The following is a 24,542-nucleotide window of genomic DNA, read 5'->3' on the forward strand; positions in this document are numbered from 1 at the left end:
CGACTTCATGGTCAGTATCTTGTCAAGCTAGTACTGTCTGTCCTAGAGAGAAGACACTGGATTGATTACACACACACAGAGAGAGAGAGAGAGAGAGAGAGAGAGAGAGAGAGAGAGAGAGAGAGAGAGAAGAAGAAGAAGAAGAAGAAGAAGAAGGAGGAGGAGGAGGAGGAGGAGAGAAAGTATTGATGTTGTAAGAACTTTAAAGATCTAGGAAAGAATAGTATAAAACTAGATGAAAATTTTCTGAAAATTGGGACTTTTGCATGTCAACAATGATATGGCCTCCTGAAGTCTTCATTGTAAGGCTGTATTTGTTAGCTAAAAAATCCATAATTTTAGCAATAAGGAGTTCAAATAACATGTATGATATGTGGAAGGACACTTGGCTAACAGGCAGTCCTTTTTTTACTTCTTGTCTTGATAGATTAATTATGGTCTTTACATTTTTGAAATTTCTCAATTTTATAAATAATGAACAAAGACTTTTCAGAGTATTAAGATGTTTATAGACAATCAAAAATGACTTTATTTTTCCAGTACACATTGATTTCATTCCCATAATTCATCTCAAAGTTTTCTTGGTTTTGTTCATATGACAAAGCTTCTGCTCTTGGAGAGGTAAAGTAAATTTTCTGTCAAATCAATAAGTTGTAAACATTTATATTTGCGAAAGATAACCTGGAAAAACCAGTTTTGCAAGTGACAGGATTGTCAGCTCTGGTTTGGGTTATGGCTCTTGCTCATGACAAGAAACAACACTCAAATGACTACAAGGGACTTCTTTTGAAACAGTATAACCTCTCTTCCCCTTTCCCCCCAAATTTAATTTAATTTAATCTCGTCACCTGTTCCAGTGTACATAACGGTGGCTTTTCTAAACTATACCATATATCTACATTCCTATTTGGTGAATGTATAAAGAAATGAATATATATCTTTCTTAGACATAAAACTTTAAATTTAGAATTCTATGCCAAGAATGTTTTTCAGTAGGACATTGGCTAATTGTAGTAAAGAATGCCTCTAAACAGTGACTATGAATAGTGAGTGTTTTATTTATCATACTACAGAAAACATACCACAGACCCAGACTTTGATAAGCATAAATTTATTCATCACAGCTGGACAGGGAACACTGAACTGTCCTTTCCTTCGCTCTATCACCTCAAGACTCAAGCAAGACTCCCATGGTCAGGAGGCATTTTGTTCTCTGAAGGGTAACTTCATACCATTTTCTCTCCTAAGGGGCCATCTTCACCTTCTTAACAAAAGGACTCCTTTCAGTCTCAATAGCCCCTTGATTTCTCTCTGCATCCTGCCTCAGAAGGGGCTCTTTACCACCTCATTTCACAAACCAAAGCTGGGAACATCTGGTTTCTTTTATTTAGATGCCAAAACATGTGCTGGAGAGCCATGGGTCTCAGGCAGGAAACTCTGTCCTATGTAAAACCATCAGAGAAAATCTTACTGAACAATGTCAGTAGAATCACGTAAAAAGATCGCCTTCTGTACTTTGTAGACACACTAGTGTGAGATTAGAGCCTAATGAAATGCAAGCACATGATTCAGGCACAGGGCTGCTGTAGAGGGGGACATCATGACAGTGGCACTAGACACAGAGCTACTATTGTGGCAGCACTGCCCTGGAACCATGGTGAAGAGGATACCACCTCAAAGACAAAGCTTTAATTCAAAAGTCATTTTCAAGTGTTAATGTTCTCAGTTCCTTACCATTTTTCTATCTTGGAAAGCCCAACACATCTTCCCTACTTCTTCACAGAGTCACCCATATTGCCCTACCCACCTAAGTTTATAGAATTTTAACTTTTCATTTTGTTTTTAAGTTTTCTGTGTATGTTTAGTCTCCATGTAAGATTTGGTCAGGCATGACCTTACACAAATTTTGTTCACACAATCCCAGCCATTGTGAGTGCATATGTACAGCTGCCCTGCTCTGACTTAAGATAAGGTCATCTTGAATTCATTCACCACCTCTGCATCTTCTACTATTTTTGTCCCCTCTTCCCAAATGAATAGAACTTTTCAGATTGAGAGATGCATTTATCTATGAGCATGATGATAACTTTTTCAGTTTGTGGAGTAAGCCTAAAGTCCAAACAGAAAATAACATTGTTGAATACTCAGAATGTTTGTTCCATAACAGTCATTACTATAGCTCACAGAGTTCATAGTGTTTCCTACTATATACTAGGAATGAACAACCAGTCACTACATGATTCAAATTAAAATTTTAATATACACACATACCCACACATCTATAAACACTTAAGAAGGTGAGTCTTGAAGGTGATATTCCAGCGGGAGTGACTCATTATAGGTCATGTAGTTCTTAAAGTTCATTTGAATTAATAATCAACACAGATGCTCTTTGTGGTTAGAAAACCACAGCCGCATGCATAAGTCACTTTTCCAATTAGAATTGTGGATGTTAGTGTGGTTATAATGCTGTTAATTCAAATGATTTCATGTTTCCAGCCTAAAATATATCTAGAGACGTGACAATGTTTAGGTTCTAATTATATTTTTTACTTAATATTTAAGTAACTCTTAAAAACATCTATTAAAGTATTTTATGCTTAAGTCCTAATCTACCTTTAAGGTGTTTTGAGATCAAAGAGTTTTGACCTTTAGCAGGTAGAATGGCAATCCACCACATTTAACATCTAAATGTTATGGACTCAGTGCAAAGGGGCAAAGCATTCCTATGGTGGCTTTAGTTAGGTTAGACTCATTCAGAGAAAGCATTCTGGTGAGGATGGCTGAACTGATAATTTTATAGTTTAGTTTAGAATTTGGGTACGTTGGGTGGTGGAAAGGAAATGAGTGGAAGGCTGTTGAAAGATGAGAGGCATGTTTAAGAGATATTTAGAAATGTGCAGAAGTATAAGTGATAGGACTGTACAGTACAACTTATTGTGAGTGAGTAAGAGAGACAGAGACACAATGAGACAGAGACAGAAGAGACAAAGACAGAGACAGAGAGTAAGAAAAAGAAGAAGAAGGTGGAGGAGGAGAAGGAAGAGGAGAGGAGGAGGAGGAGTAGAGGAGGAGGAGGAGGAGGAGGAAGAAGAAGAAGAAGAAGAAGAAGAAGAAGAAGAAGAAGAAGAAGAAGAAGAAGAAGAAGAAGAAGAAGAAGGAGAGGAAGAGGAAGAAGAAGAAAAAGAGAAGACAATGGTGACAAAGATGAAGAAAACAAAAAAGACCCCAAACCAAACAAAAACTAAAACCTTATAGACTGAATACAGTTGATATAAACTGTAAACATGAAGGATGAGAATAAGGGACTGTGTAAGGACCCCGAAGAATTGCAATTCATGCTGTATGCTAACCACTAGAAGTGGGATCCTGGACTCTAGGCAAATTAAAGTTGATGGCATAGAAATGAAATGATGTTATGCACTTTAGAGAGGATAGTGACTCAGAGTTTATTAATGGTAGAAGCCGAAAAAATGGAGAGAGTTTAGCTTCTAATAAGAAGTCAAGAGAGCCTACACTCATGTAACAGCTTTCTGGTGTAAAAGCCAGAGCACATTTTGAAGTCAGAATCTGCTTGAATTCTTCAAGTCTTCTTATCTGTCTTGGGTCACTGATACATGAAAGAAATACTCATTAAAATAAAAATGCATGTGGAGGACTGCATGAGGGAGAGAAGAGGGAGAGATACTGAGTGGAATGCATCCATTTAAAAAAAAACACTAGTGGGAAATTGAACATATCCAAAGAACAAGGGGCATGTTTGAGCTTTGAAGATACAAATTTGAGAGCCGTCCTGCGTTACCATGTTTATTCTCTGTATTTGCAGTATTAGAGACAGAAAATTATTTTCCTGTGGGTTTTAAGAATGTAACCTGAGTAACACCTGCAAATGACTTTTTTTCACTTTGTTTAAGCAATATATTAAACATCAAAGGCCCATGAATAATTTAAAATAGTTCTAGTTCATTTCCTCCTTTTTATCTTTTTAATAGAATATTTATATTTTGCCCATTACTTATCTTTCAAGAAGAATGCATCCTCATATCCTTATATTAACAGGAAATTGAATATGGGACATTACAATGAAGGCCTATAGTAATTTACTATGACAATGACTTAGTGGGAGAGCTTTAAAATTATTTCTAAGCAAAAAATATGTAGTCACCTCATATATTTGTGATTTTTTTTGCATGAAACCTCAAAGTTATAACAAAATGACATTGTAATAAAACTTTTTATCAATGTTAAAAAAATTGCAGTTGAACAGCAAAGTAGCTGAAAGATGCTAGCTTATAAACTAGGGCTCTTGTGCTTTGTAATAAGAAAGTATGCTTCTGACTTAACTAGTAATATGGTCATTGTTTCTTGAGAAGCAAAGGCATGTTGGTTATGTTTTTAAGATTTACTATACTTTAAAACTAGTAAACTAGCATTCCCTATGTCTCATGAAGAATAAAATGTAAATTATAGTTAGAAAGCTGACTCAGGAATGCAGGCTGTTCTTCTAGAGGACTCAGGCTCAATTCCTGGAACCCAGTGATGGCTCAAACCATTGGTACTTTCAGTACCAGAATGTCCAACAACTTCTTCTGGCCTTCATGGGTACTATGCACACATGTGGTTCATGCATATCCATGCAGCAAAACACCCATGCACATTAAAACCAGAACAACCATAAACAATTTGAATTGTTTATTAGATTTCACAGTACTTGTCTATGAATGAATTATAATAAAAGGACAGTAGAAGCTATTTACTTGGTTTTGCTGGTGTGTTTCTTGCTCAGTTCCAGTGGACGAATGTAGAGGACCAAAGCTCTCCAAAGCAGATCAGCTCATGGTATAAAGGAGAAAAAACATATACTTTTTCCTTCTGCCTTTATAAACATGTCCTCCTAAAGTATTTTGGGTTTACTTTCCTGTCGTTGTGTGGGCATTTTATCTATGAACAAACGGAAAGTGACTATCGTTGCAGTCAGCTAGGAGTTTTCTAACTTTGGCTGATGGCCAGAGTTGACTAGGTTTATAGCACTATTGAGACTGGCCCCAGCTGTGACTGACAGTCCCAGGTCTCTAGACCTGTTCTGTGACAGGGAAGTGCCCACTCCCAGTCTCTTCCCGCTCATACACCTTTTCCCAGTATCACCTTCCTTTCAGAATGTATACCCTTAAACACTGAGGTGCTGGGGGCCCTGCTCAGTTTATACATTTTCCAGCTATACCTAATGAGTAATATTTCTGATTCACAGAATGGCAGATCTTTGGCAATGTTTTAATATTAGAAACCTAATCCTAAACTAGCTTGATGGTAAAAAACAGAGTCGTTAACCTACAATGTGAAAATGTGTTCTATGAAAATGATGAAAGAAAATGGCTACTGTCCTACTAAAGCTCTAGTAGCAAAATCCCCACAGCTTTTTAGTGTATGTTTCCATAGGATACATTTAGTAGCAGCAGGAGGCACCATGCCCTGGTAGAGTCTGTAGATTGTGTTCTGACATAAACTTGGTATCTGCATGGGAAAAGTCATGTACTAACCCCTGGAAAGACCAGTCTTGAAAATGTATATAGCATTCTTTAACGTGTATAAGATACTTTAGGTCTCAACTTCTATGCTCCTTGACATCATGAGTTCCAGTAAAAGTGACATTATTTTTAAAGAACATTCCCACAGGAAGAAATGTGTCTAATGGAGGAAGGTCATATAGCTAAAGTTACAGGTGAAGTTCATGCATATTATAAAATAATTGTAAAATAATATATTGTGGTAATTTTTTCCATTAGGCTATTTAAAATATTGCCATTGTTAATGAAAAAATTATTCAATGAGACTTGTTAAAATAATGATGATATATACTTTATATAGAATTATCTTGATGTGTAGTAGAAACCAACACATATATAGATGCTTGGGGGATGGGCAAGGGAGAATAATTGAATCAACTGGAATATAATAAAGACAAATATGAATACATATCCAAGGAGCGAGATAGAATTAGTGGGAAAAAACCTAAGAGGACACATTAGGACTGAAAGAGTGTTCTGGCTTAGGGTTCTTGCTCAAGGCAGGCCAGCGAGACTGATACCTAATGAGGTGAGAAATGAAGACGCTGATTAGATATTGAGTGGGAGAGATACTGGGTGCAGGATCCAAGCTACATGGACCTCACCAAATTCATGCTTATGGACAACCAAAGTGAACAGGAAAGCTCAGACTTAGAGCCTACATGAGAAGAGAATTCAGGGGAGTTTGGAGGACTTTAGCTAAGGAGAGGATAATATTCCCACACTTAAAATTCCTTGTCCCACTTATTTTGTGGGTTGACATTTTATATATATTAAAGCAGTTATGCAGACAAAGTTCTGACTATAGCTGGTTTAGGATTTATGCACAGAAGGTGGAGGAAGGCATTCTAATCCCAGCAAAGGCATGGAGAGACTATATTTTTCTTTGAGTTCTGAGTAAAAAACAAACAAACAAAACAAACAAACAAACAAAAAACACAAAAAAACCCCACAAAACAACAACAACAAAACCCCTACATTTAGTTCCCTGCACACTGTACCTATGAAATTGTAAAGAAAACCCTGACTGAATCAGCATAGCCTTTAACTCTCTTTGATCAATTGTATATTTTAGATTGTATCTAAGTAAGGAGTTTGTAATTCTATACACCAAATATTTGCTCTGAAGTACTTGCTTAAATTTTTTTTTAAATTTTACCAGGCTTCATAATTAGTACGTCAAGCAACTAGCTGAAAAATACAAATACATCTAACAAATAAAATGCGTGTATTCACAATACCATCCTTTTTTTCTGATGTTCCATATCTGAAAAGCATGTGGCAGTTGTAACATTGGGAATAATAGTCTAGATGACTCTTTGGGCCTTTTAGCCACGAAATTCTTTGGAGAGCTGTGGGAAGTCTCTCTTCACAGGCAGGATATTCATCTGAGGGTACAGGCTGTCTGTTCCCCAGGAAGAAAGGAAGTTCAGCATTTGAATGGTGCTAATGAAGTTCCTTGCTGTGCGTCACAGAGCAGGAAATTTGAGGTTGTTGGGGTGAAGCAGCCTCTAAATGGAATAGCCACTTTGTCTGTAGGAAATATGTTGCTTCCATAGCAGATGCCACTTACAGGGGTCGATTCTCCATTCCTTTTTCCATATTAGGACCACTCTCCAAATTTGCCAGTATAACATTGATTATAGTGCAGTTTAATGTTTTAAAAATTATGAAAGTTTTTTCCTTTAATAAATGACACACTGCAACACCACAATGATGGACAGAGATTTCTGTTCCAATCCATTTACCCCTACATTTAGAAAGACACCTAATTTACCCATTTCTCATTCAAACATAAGTCAATGGCTTTCCATTGAATCTGCTGTGGCTTTAGCATAGTGCATTGGGGTGCTGTTTCAATACTGCTGCTTCCTCCTGATCCTAATCTTAATCAGATGTAGTGACATCTGCCTATGTGCATGTCTTTACCTGGAAACTGGCAGGGTCTTGCAAGCTAACATTTTATATGGATTTTGGTTGAATTTATAGAATAGTCATCACAGCTTTGATTATCAAGAAATGCTTTTCTCTCTCCTTTATCTCCACCCACCACGTCTGTCATCTATGCTCATGAGCTCTCAGATAGCTAGCAATATATGTTTTTAAATGTTTATTGCAAGGTATTTTACTTTCAAAATTCACATGGTCAAATAATGTGCTAAATGTTTATATTTGAATCTTCAATATTCTTGTAAGTATTGTTGCCAATACACTTGATGGTATTTAACCCCTTTATTGTTTATTTTTAGAGAGAGGGTGTACTTGGGTGTTAGTGCAGGCTGGACTTGAACCTATGGTAATTCTCTTACCTCGGACTCCTAAGGTGTGTAATTAGAGGAATGATGTCTCACCCTGTCTAGTTACATTTCTCTTCTAGTTCTGTTTCTTCACCTGTGTTTTATACTCACTCATTGCCACGTCTAGCTGAAGAATCAAAGTAGACTTCACCTCATACCCATACCACATCAATACTCCCTCTGTGCTTATGACTTCATGTGCACAGTTGAATGAGTAACGTATTTTTATTCTGCTGCTGTTGCTATAAATCCTGTCCTTTTCTCATGCCTACTTGTTCAGGGCCTTTCATCTTTCTGCTTTTATTATTTCCCCCTTCTTCTTTAATCCTCTGTCTACTTTCTGTTCCATGGGAGATTTCTCCCTATTTTCTCCATTACCTATAAGTTCAGTGTCTCAGTACTCCTCATGGAACGCTGTATGATCTTCAGAAGAGTTGTAAAAGTTTCTCTGAGGACTGAAAAGGTGGTTCAGTGGTTTGGAGCACTCACTGTTCTTGAAAAAGACTTGGCTTTGATCCTAGGTCCACTCAGAAGTCACAAAGAACAGTCTGTATGTAAATCCAGTTCCAGAGACTCCAATGTCATTGTCTGACTTCTGGACATTAGGCACACATGTGGTCTGCATACATGAAAGTAGATTATTCATATACATTAAACTTAAATCAGTAAGGTACAAAGTAATAAAATCTCTTTTATATGCTTTCTATGTCATTGAAAGTGCCTGTGCTTTATTTTATTTATTTGTTTATTTATTTATTTATTTATTTATTTATTTATTTATTTATTTATTTGGTTTTCAAGACAGGGTTTCTCTGTGTAGCCCTGGCTGTCCAGGAACTCACTCTGTAGACCAGGCTGGCCTCGAACTCAGAAATCCGCCTGCCTCTGCCTCCCAAGGGCTGGGATCAAAGGTGTGTGCCACCACTGCCGGGCACCTGTGCTTTATTATTCATTACTAGAAAAATGCTTGGAATTTTTCTCATGGCCATGTTAGTTTTTGCTTCTTACACTTTTGTGCATTGACGTTCTCTCCTTATTATTTTATTTTGCTATCTTATGCAGTTCTAGGAATCAAAACCAGGCTCTCATGTGTTAGGCTACTGTGCTATCACTGGCCTGCATTTCCAGGCCATTTCTCATCTCTCTGTGTCTCACTAGTCCTTACTCATTTTGTAAATTTTAAATACTGTAGCTTTAAAAACAGCATCTCTTTTCCTCTTTTGTATGTGTGTGTGTGTGAAATTGTGTGTACATATGTTTCATGTGTATGTACATATGTTTGTACATGTGTTCATATGTGTATGTATACTTTTCGCGGCAAAGGTCAATGTCCTGTGTCTTCTTTCATTGATCCCTACCACATATGGTAGCTCACAGAGTCGAGAGTGCACTGATTTGGCAATGCTTGCTTGCCAGGTAGCTTCAGGGATCCCCTGACTACACCTTCACCTGTGCTAGGATTTCAGGCACATGCCTTAGCATCTCTGAGTGCCAGAGAACTGAACTCAGGTCTTTACTATTGAGCCATCTCCCACTTACCTTCATTGCATCCTACTTAAGTCATCTTTCCTCTTAACAAATATTATTGTAATTAATCATTTTATGTTTTGGATGGCTTCAGGGATTTAAAAAAATATATTTTAGGGATGATCATAAAAATCTCAAAAAAAAGAAAGAAAGAAACAATTTGAAATAAAATAGTCTGTTGTCTCTTTCTGCCATGTGGGGACTCAGTTTCTCAGGTTTAGTGTCAGGTACCTTTACCCACTGAGCCATCTCACAAGTGTGTGTGTGTGTGTGTGTGTGTGTGTGTGTGTAAGTCAGACAATCAACTGATGTTTGTTTAATTTAACCTAACTTCCATTTTATTAAAAACCTTGATTCGCTAATGTGGTACTTGAAATTGTATTCCCTGGTTCTTTGGCTCTTAGAAACACCTGCTACTGCAATATCTGTGTTTGTTCCCATGTCTGGCTGTCTGGTTATCCACTTACCTTATTTACTAAATCATCTTTATGCTTTAGAAACATTTTAGAGGATTTCTTGATTGACAATCAATGTGTGATGTGTTGTAGATGCTGCTGTACCATGTGTGTCCTGAGGGAGGGAAATTCATATTCCAAGATTAGATAATGAGCTGGCAGCATGGCATAGCTCAGCTTTAGAAATGTGCAAATCATAGGCTGCTGCCCCATCACACATAAGAAGAGTAAACTCTATGTTTTCTAATCTCTGAGCTTCTCCTGTTTACACTCAGCTAATTACAGTACAGATATTGTGCTGAAAAGTTGACCATCATGTGCTTAGTTTTATTAAAAATAACAATGTAGGGTTTGAGGGGAAGGTTCACTTTAGTAACTACTGAGTTTATCCAGCTGAAAAAAATTGAGACTAAGTGACCTAGACATGCAATTCTACTGTCAGTCAGCCTTGGAAGAAAGCAGGTATTCTTTCTTAACAGTGACCAAGTGACAGAGTTACTTTTAAATGCCTTATGTGATAATTATATGACACGTGGATGCTTCCAATGTTTAGGAAAATTTAGAACTAAATTAAGACTCCTCTTAATATATCACACAGATAGTTTTATACAAAATATGAAGTTATAAGTACACCAGAATTAGCATATTTCTTGAAAATGAACTAGTTAATTTTTTCCTGAAGTAATATAGTAGACATTTAATTGTAAGCAGTTTAAAATAATAGTTGAATAGTAGAATCTAATATTTGGAGTGCTGTTTTATTTTTAAATAAGTTAGTAAACTTTGATGTAAATGCTAAAAATCAATGTGGTATTGTTTATTAAAATTGAATAGGTTTATTTTTCAGCTTATTATCTGATAACATATTAAAACATGCCTTGGTCACTATTGTGTGCTTCAATACTACGCTTCTGTGTATCATTAACCAGGCCATGACTGAAAGCTAATATGCCTCTGTGCTATTCTCGTCTGGTAGATCATTTTACTCTCTAATGCCACGTCATAAATTGTTATAAATTACCAGGAATATGTCTCCTTTTTTGTTTGTTTCTTAGAGCAAAGTCAAAGATCAAACCGATAATATATTTGATAAGTAGAATCCTACAGTAAATTTAAGATGCAAAGACCAAATCAAAATTAAACAAAGAAGCAGACACATGACTTCATGGTGATCATACTGAACTGATTGAAAGCAAGCTTTTATGTAATGGTGCAGAACTCTTAAATGTTGATTTAAATCTTGAATAAATACATATGATATTTGTATTTCTCATGAAATCTTACTCATTACATTTTTGGTTTATTTAGGGGCTCTTAAGAGTAAAATTTTAATAGATTAGCATTCAGGCCTCAACTTACACTTGTTTTCATTAGATCAATGTTATTTCATGAAAATATGAGGTTAAAAATCACCATAATATGACGATTTTTCTAGCTTAAGTTTTACATAATATTTACTTAGAACCGTCATTTAGAAAAATTATTATCCTGTTCTTAAATTAAGTCAACTGAAGTGCAAAAATCTCAATACGTTCAGATGACTTTTCTTCCTGTTCTCATTAGGGAGGCTATGGTGAAATGAGATAAAAAATCCTAAATGGGACTCAGTGTCCTACTGGATGACTGACACTGTGGGGACTGACTTATGGAAAGTTGAGGAAAGGAGAGAGAGATAAAACGTGTGGATTGAGTGCTGGGAGAGGTAGCCATTGTGGGAACAGTACAGCTGACTGATATACTCTGGAGTCTGGAGTTTTAGCATTCTTCTCAATCTTATTTCATAGTCACCAAATTTGAGATTATGTTGCCATGGCTTGACTTCCCTTACAAAGACTGCCTGGATATCGAGTCACCTCTGTCTGTACCTATGCACCTCAAGTAATGAGAATGTATGCAACTTGCAGTCCAACTGCTGCATATGCTGAGACAACAACAGTACATATTTGAGTGATTCCTTATCTTCTTAATTTACCTCAAAGACTTGTTTTAGTCAGTCTGTAAAAATCTGAGAATAATTGTGTTACTATACAGGATTATAAAAAGTATACTGAATCACACACTCAACCATGCCTTTTTATAGTTAAAAATGTAGTAATCATGTGCATCTTTATTAAAATTTGTACTTTTGGTCCATTGTAATTTCCTTTTTGCATATGCTTATTTGGTTCAGTGCCATTTATGCACAGTTGAATTCAACTGAATTTGGCATGATAAGCTATGTTTCTCTGAAATCTTGACATTAAAAATAGTTTCTAAATTAAAATAGTTTCTGAATATGAGAATCTATGCTAATTTACTAGTATACTGACAAACTTTAAGATGTATTTTAGATATCATATTATTTTCCATGAAAGGTGCAGCAAGCACTATTGTATTGAATAGAAGCCAGACTATCAAAACCAGCACCACTCTCTGTGAAATCCATGGTATTTGGCTTAGAGGATCACCGGGAAGAAATTGCATGTGGTTGAATACTGTAAACCCAGTTGCATTTTGAGGATTAAGTGAAAAATTGTAAGAACAATATGGCCTACTATTCTCTCTAAATATGTCAATCATGACCTCAAATGAAACGACACTGGTATCTTTGAGAGGAAGCAGTACGGACATTTTATTGTCAAGGGTTCTAGACAGGCAGGTTAACCGTTTTGTAAGATTACCTCATGTTACATAAGCTTTGCTGAGTGAACACACTCTTGACAATCTACTGACTCATGTCCTTTGACTGTGAAAGGTTTGACTCAGAGAACTGACCTTTAGAGAGCTGTGTGTCATCCTGCTGGAGCAAATGCTTGTTAGGAAAGGTTATGTCTCTTTGGTGTCATTCTGTCAGGCTGCAATGCTATGATGTGTTTATTTATTCTTTGAGAAGGAGCCTTCTCAAGGAAATTTCTCAAGGGTTTTCCCAGAATTTAAATACTTGATTTAAAAAAGAAAAAAACTGTCTTAAAGCTCCATTTTCCGAGTGCAGTCCAGATACGTTGATGACACTTGTTCTTTAGTTACATATGGTGGGATTGCATGAGAGAACAGTTAAGCATGACTTACAGCTGTGAATCCTTGCCTCTGGCTGCTGCACAGCCTTCATTCACAGGCCCTTTAAAACAACGCAGCTGGAGTCCTGACCAGGAGAAATTCATTTATTTCCCCACAGTTGGCAGGGAAAGTTTTTTTTCATTTTTCTCTAGAGAAATTTGTTCATTTATCAAGTGTGACTGTCTCTGATTTCAGGAAGTCCTTTATGTTATTTACTCTCAAGTCTAACAGGAACCCTTCTTAGTTGTTTAATTTTATGTTTTCCAGCCTTCAGTTCATTTTTTCATGTTTTCAAAATTATTAAGTTTAACCCTAGTTCTTTCTCCATGTGTGACTATAGCACTAATTTTTCTGATGACAAGTTACTGTTACTAAGAAATCTGAGCGCACAGGTTCAAATCAATATGCATTGATTCTTTTCTGATCACCCCTACCTTGTGTGAGTGAGTGTGTGTCTGTGTGTGTGTGTGTCTTCTGATTGCTCCCTGTTCTTAAGAAGCTACTAAAGCTGGGCGTGATGGCACATGCCTTTAATCCTAGCACTCAGGAGGCAGAGGTAGGCAGATTTCTCAGTTTGAGGCCAGCCTGGTCTATAAAGTGAGTTCCAGGACAGCCAGGGCTATACAGAGAAGACCTGGCTCGAAACCCCCCCCCCCCAAAAAAAAAAGAAGCTACTGAAACTTGTGGCTGGAGAGATTGCTTAGTGGTTAAGAACACTGACACCCCGTGTAGAGGACCTGGGTTTGATTCTCAGCTCACAGCTGCTTGTAACTCCTGTTCTAGGGGATCTGATACCCTTTTCTGACCTCCGCAGGACCAAGTCAATATATGTTAAAAAGGGAGGACAAGGGAATGAAAAAAGCAAAAAGGTGCTAATATTAATTGTAGGGGGGCCCCTGACGACATGACCTGATTATCTCCTGAAGTCCCATTGCTAAGCACCATGTCCAGATAAAACTCTTTCCCACCTAATACTTCACAGTAGAGGTTAAAGTTCAATGTCCAAGTGTTTGGCGATTGCAACACGAACTACCTCTAAAACAAAGCAAATATTAGATTTAAGTACATTTTTTTTCTTACAGAAGTCAAGGACATTGATTAAGATAAAGATCAATGTGTAATTATATCAATAGCATGTTTTAATTTTATTATTTATATTCATTGATCAGAAGTTAAATTTTTCTATTTGAAAAATAAATCTAATGTGTCCTATGCTAAAGCCATGAGGGGGGGCGTAAATACCGTGAAAAGCTTCATTACATACCGAGCAGGGGATTTGGTTTTCATGGCTTTGTATGGCTCAACTGGAGTGTTTGCTTAATTACACTTGGAATTGCACTCTCTGCCTTGTTCATGTTACAGACAGCTATACCACCAACTGCACCATTTTCAGTAGATTTCCTATGTTATCTAGCAATAAAATTCCTAAAGAAGTGGCGATGTGCATTGAGAAACAGTTTTATTCAGCTGCATATCCTATTATTTATTACATCAGGTGCTGGCATGGAGTGGTAGACAGGATACAGCAGAGGAATAAGGAGCGTTTATTTTAGAGCTCTAGGGAGACCTGCTCCATAGTAACACTTAAAACTGAACTCTACCGACTTTTTTTTCTTTTATATTTAAAAAAAAATAGTGTTTCCTTGGTTTGGTTCACTAAGGTTAGAAAACTATCCATTTATAACTACTTTTAGAATGATCTCTAGAATAAATATTTGGTATGAGTGAAGATATAGAAACGTATAACCATGGCTTAATGGTATAATAATGACTTAGCCATAGAGTTTCAGTACTTCATAGTACTTAGTAACATTTGTACATTGGCCAACTCTGTCTTTCTATACTTGCCTCTCTCTTTCTGTTGTATAAATCATAATTTTGACCAATTCACATATATTAGATATATGCAATATTAATAACCTCAGGATTTCATGCAATTGATTATTTCCACATGTTAGTATATGTCCTTTTTCTTTACTTTCAATTTAGATTATTTTATTTTGAATTTTTCTTAACAAATATCTATTTAGTAGCTAAGCAGTATGTTTAGATAAAGTTCAATAAAGGAAATTCCACTGTTAGACGATTTCACAAATAGGATAGGAAGATCTGTCTTTTGGTGCTATATCTAGAACACAGACAAGGTAATGACATATAAATACACACACACACAAAACAAAACAATTACCATTCCTTCAAGGTTATTATAATTAGAAGCATTTTTGAGAGATTAAGTAATTCACACAAGATTAAATTAAGTTTACTAATTTGCAAACATTTATTGCACACCCAATGCAGCAGTTATTCTGATGAGTTTTTCATGAGATAGACTTCAAGATTTTCCAGATGATAAATTCTACCAGTAGGAAAATCAAAATTGTTAGTAGAAGTGAATAATGTATTCAGTTCTTTGAGAATTTGTCCACTAGATCTATTTTTTGTAAATACAGATGCCTGGGCCAGTGAGGTGGCTCAGCAGGCAAAAAGCACTTACTTTGCATACACAAGAACCTGAGCTTCATCTTTGTTGCTTACATAGAAGCAGAAAGAAAGAGTAAATGGACTCCAGAGACTTGTCCTAGAACTGTGTGTCACGTGTACCATGTATACTACACTCACATACACACACACACACACACACACACACACACACACACACACACATGCTCACACACATGCACATACACAGGGATGCACATATAATACAACAATAATTAAAGGGACTTTTAAAAAAAACTTCATATAAGTGTCAACATGATAATCTAATAACTGAAATAACCTCGTAATTCTTGGTAAGTATTGAATGTATTGTCATAGAATCCTAGAAAAATTCTACACAAATGACTCTTGTCAGAGGAGAATAGAGAACCGGCCTATAGAAATAAACAATAGCTTATGTACTGCTGTACATTTTCAAGGCAGGTGCTACTTGGTGTGGAGATCACAGTGATCCATCGCATTCAGCTCAGAATACCTCAGAGGAAGCTGGGTACCAACCTGGTAGTTTGGGTCCTCAGCTCCATACTGAGTAGGGTAATGAGCATCCAGACCCACATGTGCTGTCTGCCCAGCCCTTTTCATGACAACTGAGTCACGAGAGCTCACTTCCTGGTTCTCTGTAAGTGTAAAGAAATATCCTGCAGCAAAATTTTCTAATTTTCCTGCATAATTAAGCAAATCAAACTATAAATTAAGGTGTTGGCACAGTTAACTGTTCCTTATTTACTTTTCTTTCCCTGGTGAGTGTGCCACTCAACGGGAGGCCGTTTAAACTGATACATCCCATTAGCTTTCTTAATACAGAGGTGGGGAGCAGACATAAGAACAGCTGCAACGGCTGCCTGAGGCATCCTGGCAGGGTGGCACCCGGAACTAAGAGCTGCAAACCATGGGAGGAATGGCAGCAGGAGGGAGCTGGGAGATGGACAAGCTTAGTTCTCTGCCAACAACAACCCTTTGTTGGGAGCATGCTGTGTCAGAAGCATAGATGAAAATATTTGCGGTTTTACATGGTGTCTGAATGTAATGAATCACAATAAAGTCATCATGTTTCCTTAACAGTAACTTGATTAATAGTTCATATTTCCTTGACAGCTAAGGAAACATAGGTTATTTAATTCTAAATCTAAATATTAATACTAATCCTCACATCACAATTTGTTCTGACTGTGTGTGTATGTATGTATGTATGTATGTATGTATGTATGTATGTATGTATCATATTGGTCTTTTGCTTATTTGGTTTGATTTTCATTTTTGTGGTTTTTTTTTTTTTTTTTTTTTGGTGTGTGTTTCTTGTCTTCTCATTTTCTTTTATTCTTTTGGTTGGAAGGGAAGTGAGGAAGATCTGGGAAGAGTTGTGAGAGGAAAATATATGATCAAAACATACTGCATGAAATGTTTTTCAATTAAACATGCACTTGCAGGCTTGTTAGATAAGCAATGGTCTGAAGGCATTGCTTACAGTCAAGGTTGGAGCAGAGCTCAGTGTTCAGGTAAGATGTAGAAACAATGTACAGCCCAGTGCCACTGGGAGAGGCCAATGGCAGGAAGTGCTCTAAAGGAATGAATAAGCAGATGGAAGGCAGATCTAGAGGGGAGAATGTACTGGCAGCAAGCTAAGTATGCCATGTCACCACTAGGAACCTCTTGGAGCTGAAACCTCTAAAGCAGTCAGAGTTCTCTGAATATGGGTCCCTTGATACATACATGCTGGGTAGTCAAACTGTCAGGTTAGGGAGGCCTAAGCTATATCAGTGTTTGATGTTCTTCTTATGGGTGGGGTCCAGGTGAGGGAGTTGTACCCTTCTGTTGGTCTGATATGTCTTGTCCAGTGTTTGCTGGTCCAGTGGTCATGATATGATTTTAGTATACTTATATTTTCCTACAATCCTAATGTAAATATGCATAAGTGGCACCCTTTCTACTTTTACAAATTAGTTATTAATCATTGTGTGACTTAGTGGTGTCAGATGGTATTCATGATATGCTCAACAAGGTGCAGGTCCACTCTGCTTCTGCACTCCACTTAAATGCAGTGGGATACTTCTTGTAAGATGGAGTCTTTCCTTGCAAGATCCATCTCCAAAAGCCACCACGTCACACACTGCAGTGTCATTTAGAGCAACCCCCAGCCTGATCTCGGCAGCCGTGGGGTGCTGTGAAAGCTTACTGAATGTACAGATTCCTAGGTACCAGCCGAAATGATTGAACCTGTTGAAAAGAAAAATATGGATCAGGACCCCCAGGACCAAGTTCTCAGCACAAAGGAAATTTATTTACCCCAGAGGGATAGAGAGAAGGGATTAAGAGACAAAGATAGAGGACTAGGGAGAAGAGGAAGGCAACAAGGGAGAGGGAGAAAGGGTATTTGTCCCTAGAGGACAAAGGACTGCCTCTGGATAGAGAGGGGGCACATGTGACATATGGGAAAATGACAGCTTATAAAGATTTAAGGTGAAACCATATGTTAGGATAAGGTGTTCAATTTTAATTGGGCGTGCTAGTTAGGAGAGCCAAAGGAGCCTTTTGATCGCTGGACTTCAATATTTTGATGGACCTTGGTAGTCAGCCTCAGGAGGAGCAAGTGGCCAAAAAAGGAAATAGACCTTAGTGGCTAGCTTTAGGAATGTACTTTAAGAATTTTTAGCAAGGCAGAGGCAATGGGTAGAAGGGCAAGGCCTGCCAGAGCCATGCTTGCCATGTCCCCTAAGTGCTAGCTAGTCAGAGTCCCTTCACCTGAATCTTAGTGCAAGCCTCAGTAGAGTGGGATTTCCAAAATCCCTCAGTAGATGACATGTCTTTTGTTTTTACACTCTTGTACACTAAATAATAGTTCAATAAAAGGCTTCAATTAAGGTACATTGTATAGCATTATCTGGGCAACTTAAACCAACAGGGATTTGGTATTTGGAACATGGAGGAATGGAGTTACATCTCAGAGTCTGGGAAGCAGGAGGAAACCACATATAATATCTAATCAGGGGGTTGTAGAGTAAAGTGGACCATTCCGAGGAGTTCTTCCATAGCACAGATGACGTGTTAGCCTCTGGTCCAGTGAGTAGAGTGATCCTGCAGACATGGAGTTAGTGAGGAAGGCGCCAGCAATAATGAAACCATCTGATGCACAGAAGAGAAATGAACCCTGGACACAAATGTTTGCATGTGTCATAGCACATTTCTAAAACCTTATTTTCGATTGGTTGAAGCTTAGTGTTTAGTCAGCCCTTCTTCACACTTAGCCAAGGGAGGGCCTTGGTTTCCTGAAACCATGGAGCATTTTGGAGCATTTTGATGCAGAATCAAGTGCTAGATGTCCAGAAAGTTTCAGTCATGCTCCTAAGCCCTTCAGTTGTTTTGTGTTTCAAAGCTTTCCTTGTACTAAGGACTCATGAACTTTTACCCTGTAGTCAACTATCTTGATTAGTGCAATGTTTGTTGTGAATTAAAGCATGGGTTCACAACTTTTTGGGTGTCTCCCATTCTCAGCTATTCACATACACATTCCAAAATAAACTGTAACTTCTTCAGTAGGGTCTGCCTATAACCGCCTCGGATTTGGGAGAGGATTCAATAAGCTAGCATGTGTTTTGTGGCTGCATGGTTTTTCAGTGCTAATGTGTTTAGTAGAAGAGGGGTCTTCCTTTCTGCTCTTCACCATGGACTCTATGCCTTAATCCACCATGCTTGCTTCAGCTTGCTGAAAGCCCTTTTCATATTCATAAGGATTTGCCCTGACCTGTGAATTCCCAGGATTCTCTTGCCTATCATTCCTTGCCCTGTCTTTTCTTTAGTAAGAGTGTAACCATTCCATTGTACAAAGAAGCAATTTAATATAATTGCTTTCATAGTAGCCACTTCTAAAATATTATTTGAAACAAGTATTATTTTGAAATAAAAACAATTTTAAAACAACTTAATTGTGGCTTTAAGCTACAAAAGAAAAGAAACCGCTACATGTATAAAACAAAATGTAAATTGGTCTCATCACTAGTAGGGTGTGTTCACAGTGATGGCAGTAGACTTACATTAAAAACTGCTGATTAAAATGCTAACAGTTTTGTTCTTAAGTTAATATATTACAATTAATTAAATTTAATTTTTGCTAACACAAAATTCACTCACATCAATATATTTCACATGTGAATGCTTGAGTCTTTCAAGAATATCTGTAAATCTATTTGTAATTATTGAAAAGATGACTTTATTGATTTAATCATGAATTTGATTTGCCTTTTAAAAATTATACTCCAGTTTAATTCCTTTAGATTTTAAAGTAAAATGCTAAACTTCCTGAAATAACATCATTGAAGAGAAATTTGGTATTAAAACAAAAATTTTGAAGAAAAATCCTTCAGATTTTTTCACTTGTATTTTTGAGATAGGGTTGCACCAAGTTGTCATGACTGGTTTAGAACTTGCTATGTAGACCAGGCCCACCTGGAATTGAAAAATATTTGATTTCCCCCAAGTCATCAGTACTGGAAGGGAAGGTATATACCACCAAGTTTGGCTCACATTGCTGATTATAAATGGTAAAACTAGATTGATCATCTTTTCTACAGTAGTCTAAAATAAAATTAATAGGATATTATAATTCTTTGCATTTATATAATATGAAATAGAGATCGAAAGCATAGCTTAAGAATACCAATTGCAGATTTTTAATTTACTGAATTAGTATTTAAAGTTATGTTAACAATTTGAAAATACAATTTCATCAAATCTTAATTACCATGTATTCATTATAATTACTATTTTCCCAAGAGAATAATACAAAGTCTATTATCATTAGTTTCCCATAGCTATTGATATTCTGCAGTGAAAGAGCTGATATAAGAATACATTAGCTCATATCTTTGAAATTCAGTATTTATGGTAGAGAACCTTCAGATTCTCTAACATAAACAGCTATATATTTTAAGTGGAATGTAATGGTTATAATCAGAAACATAAGACAGGACATTTTAAATTATACTTAGAAAACAATTCACTAGCATTATTTAAAATATAAGCATATAAAATATAGTTATGGTCATGTATCTGCATGTAGTTGACTCATAAAGCACAAGTATTGATTATTATTAATGTTAACAATGCATTATATGAAGAGACTAATTATGAATATACAAGATGTTGGAGTTACAGAAAGCTATAATCACTGTAACTATAGTTATTAAATGTTTTTCTCCATCTAATAGGGGGTTACTCAAAAAAGAAAGGTGTGCAAGAAACATGAATACATTAAAAAATCTTGTAAATATCGTTCTATTTTTTAAATTAAGGTGCTATATATTTAGAAGAAGCTATGCTGGCTTATTAGTCTGAATGACTTCATGACAAAAGGTAGATACAGAAAGTTGATAGATGAAATATTCAAGAAACTGTTGACAGAGAAATTTAAGAAAGGGAAGAAAATGAAATGGTTCATAAGAAAGAGGACGTGAGTGTGTCCAAAGAGAAAGATTAATTACATGCACAAAACCCGAAACAAACAACCAAACAGAACAACAAACATGAATAGACATATTTGAAAATGCTGATAGTTATGAAAACCTCATAACTGAATTGTGCCTGAATTGTGTCCTGCTTCTGTCAGGCAGGGCCATCCAAAAACTTTTGAGTCCTTGGAGAAGTTGACAGAAAGAGTTGATGTGTTTGTCCTGAAAGGATGGTTTGAAGACTGGTGTCCCAATAAAATTTAACTGGGCAGTTCTCAGACTACTTATGCAAGATCCCAATCTCCAAGTGTGTGCAAGATCCAGGGCTTAAGGGTTGTGGCAAGATCTTGAATCATTTCTTCCTTCCCAATAAATCCCAGAACTGCTTGAGTAGAGAACACAAGTGGGTTCTGAGTTTTGGTAAGTATCCAACAAGGGATATCTCATCCCAACTCAAAGAAGCACCTGAACAATTGAAGATCCTAAATTTGAAATGAGAATAAATTTGTTTTTTAAAAATATCTATCTGAAAAATTTATCAAAGGAAATTCAACTCCTTGTCTTTAAACTTTGCATTTATTTGTTTATGTGTCTGTCTGTCTGTCTATCTATCTATCTATCTATCTATCTATCTATCTATCTTGAAAGAGAGAGAGAGAGAGAGAGAGAGAGAGAGAGAGAGAGAGAGAGAGAGAGAGAGAAGAACTTGGATCCATGAGAACGGACTGAAGTGACAAGTGCCTTTATCAACTGAGGCAGCTCCCTGGCCCCATACTTTTTAATAATTATCAACAAATTTCAGTCATTTGTATAGTAAAGTCATGAATTTAGTCACATGTGGAATTCAGGTAAAGAGAGCTTGAATTTGTGTTTATGAATCTGTAAATGTGTCTCCTTCCTGTATTGAAAAGTTGGGCTCTTGAGAAGCCTTCCATTTGCAAGGTGTTGACATTTGAATTTGGAAATCTCTGCACCCTTATTTATTGATGCATGTGAAACTGTCATGGAAGTTGCCATGTGAAGTTAATTGAAGAATGTGTTTTCCTCATGAACCAACTATTCATGTAAAAATCATAATTTCTATGGCAGTGGGCATTTAAAATATAAAGCTACGTCTTTTCTTTCAAAGAATGAAACAATTATTATTATTATTATTATTACATGTGTGAAACTTCTCTTTCCAGAGGCTGTTCCTAAATAAATAGTAAATTTATGGTTTGGCCTGAACCGTGAATTTTGTGCTTCCCGTGCAGGAGATAAAATAGATGCAGCAATAGAAAAGTCTAGAATATATTCATGCAGAATCTGCCTTTAGGTTTTGTTTAAAGCAGTCAGGGTTTTGTTTTTAGTATCCCCTTTTTCAATGGTGTACCCTGTTTGAGATCATATTCTCTTGGAAATAAAAAAAGTAATAGCAACTAAATTAGCCTCTCTTTTTATGGGTGATTTCCCTATTGGGCTTAGTTTGATGAATAACAATTTAAATGGATGGAAGACCACATTGTGCCAGCAATAAACATACATGTAGGCATTCCAAAAAGTTCTGTTAATATATCATTGTAGTTAACTAGAAATTTGGTTTATAAACATTATAAATGAAAAGTTAATAATAATCCAAGTTACTGTCTCTATTTCTATTTAATTTATCTCAAAATACCCAAATATTATAGCAGTAAATATACCCTTCAACATGAATTTTAGAAATCTGTCAATTTCTTTCTTTCTTTCTTCTTTTTTTTTTCTTTTCGTTTTTTTTTTTTTTTTTTTTTTTGAGACAGGGTTTCTCTGTATAGCCCTTGCTGTCCTGGAACTCACTTTGTCACCAGGCTGGCCTTGAACTCAGAGATCTGCCTGCCTCTACTTCCCAAGTGCTGGAATTAAAGGCATGTGCCACCACTGCCCAGCTAATACAATGCCATGGTAGTAAGTCAACAAATAGCCTTATCAGATTGATTTTACAAGGTGTGTGTGTTTGTGTGTGTGTGTGTGTGTGTGCCCTTGTCTTACATGTGAGCAGAGGCTAACACTGAGATGTCTTCTGTTGCTTTTCAGTTCTTACCTTGTGAAGACTGTCTGCTCACTAAGCATTAAACTTGTCATTTTGGCTAGATGAGCCAGGCTGCTAGTCTGTGATATGCCCATGTCTTCAGGCTCCATTGCTAGGGCTGTTGAGGTTTGCCACACTGACTTAATGCTGTGATCTGAACTCAGGTCTTCATGTTTACACTCTAAGCACCTTTACCCATTGAGCTTCCTGGTCTCCTTTGGTTATTTTGTAAAACCAAAAAATTCTTGTAGAAGTTTAACTCATGGAAAATAATTGGCGTTCTCGGTTTTGATTATCAGTATTCTATGTTACAAATGCTTATTTGTGAACAAATTATTTTATGGTAATTTTTTCCTTTAAAGGGAGAATATCAATGGTTGAAGAATAATTTAGGCTGTTTATCATCATCTTTGAAAGGGGAAAATAACAATGTAGCCCATTTAGAAGGCACATTAATCTCCAATGTGACCCTAGAAGCAAACAGAATTTCAAAAAAGCACCTCCATAAATTATTTGAAATATACTTTTGTTCTCAAAGAAAATATTGCTAAAGTTCTTTAAAATTTAAAAATATATTTCTTCATTGAAAGTTCAATATATGTCTTGTTTACATCATTTCTCCTTCTCCTTCCTACAGCTTCTCCCATCCCACACACCCACAGTACCTTTTTTTTGGCATTTTTTTTACTAGATATCTTCTTCATTTACATTTCAAATGCTATCACCAAAGCCTCTCTATACCCTACCCCTGCCCTGCTCCCCAACCCACCCACTCCTGCTTCCTGGCCCTGCCATTCCCCTGTACTGGGGCATGTGATCTTCACAAGACCAAGGGCCTCTCCTCCCATTGATGACCAACTGAGGCCATCCTCTGCTACATATGCAAGTAGAGACACAGCTCTGGGAGTGGAGGTGGGGGGACTGGTTAGTTCATATTGTTATTCCTCCAATAAGGTTGCAGACCCCTTTAGCTCCTTGGGTACTTTCTCTAGCTCCTTCATTAGGGGCCATGTGTTCCATCCAATAGATAACTGTGAGCATCAACTTCTGTATTTGCCAGGCATTGGCATAGCCTCACAAGAGATAGCTATATCAGGTTTCTCTCAGAAAAATCTTACTGGCATATGCAATAATGTCTGGGTTTTATGGCTGTATATGGGATGAATCCCTGGGTGGGGCAGTCTCTGGATGGTCCTTTCTTCCGTCTCAGCTCCAAACTTTGTCTCTGTAACTCCTTCATGGATATTTTGTTCCCCATTCTAAGAAGGAACCAAGTATCCACACTTTGGTCTTCCTTCTTCTTGAGTTTCATGTGTTTTGCAAATTGTATCTTGGATAGTCTAAGTTTCTGGGCTAATATCCGCTTATCAGTGAGTGCACCTCCTATTCTCTAATTATTATACACACACACACACACACACACACACACACACACACACTGCTAAGTTCATTTAGTTGTTTATACTTACATGGTTTTAGTGCTGACCACTTGGGATTGGATAATCTGTCAATGAGAGCTCATCATTATAGAACACTAATGATTCTTCTTCAGCAGCCATTGCTTGCTCTTCATCCAGGGTGTGCTTTTTTTTGTGAGATTTTTCCAATCCTTACTGACATGTAACTTGGTATTTGCATTTTTCAGGTATACTTTAGGAAGCCATATTGTTGAGATT

At 36.8% G+C, this 24,542-nt stretch overlaps 1 protein-coding gene across 4 annotated transcripts in view; it reads left to right on the forward strand.

Annotated features, from left to right (window-relative positions):
- The window catches only part of Spag16 (sperm associated antigen 16), a 945,274-nt gene that overhangs the window by 237,136 nt on the left and 683,596 nt on the right, over positions 1-24,542 (forward strand). The gene's annotated exons all lie outside the window — the stretch shown is intronic.

This window comes from Mus caroli, unplaced genomic scaffold (assembly GCF_978045245.1).
Source record: "Mus caroli unplaced genomic scaffold, Mus_caroli_1 scaffold_1, whole genome shotgun sequence".
In the NCBI taxonomy this organism is placed as follows: domain Eukaryota; kingdom Metazoa; phylum Chordata; class Mammalia; order Rodentia; family Muridae; genus Mus; species Mus caroli.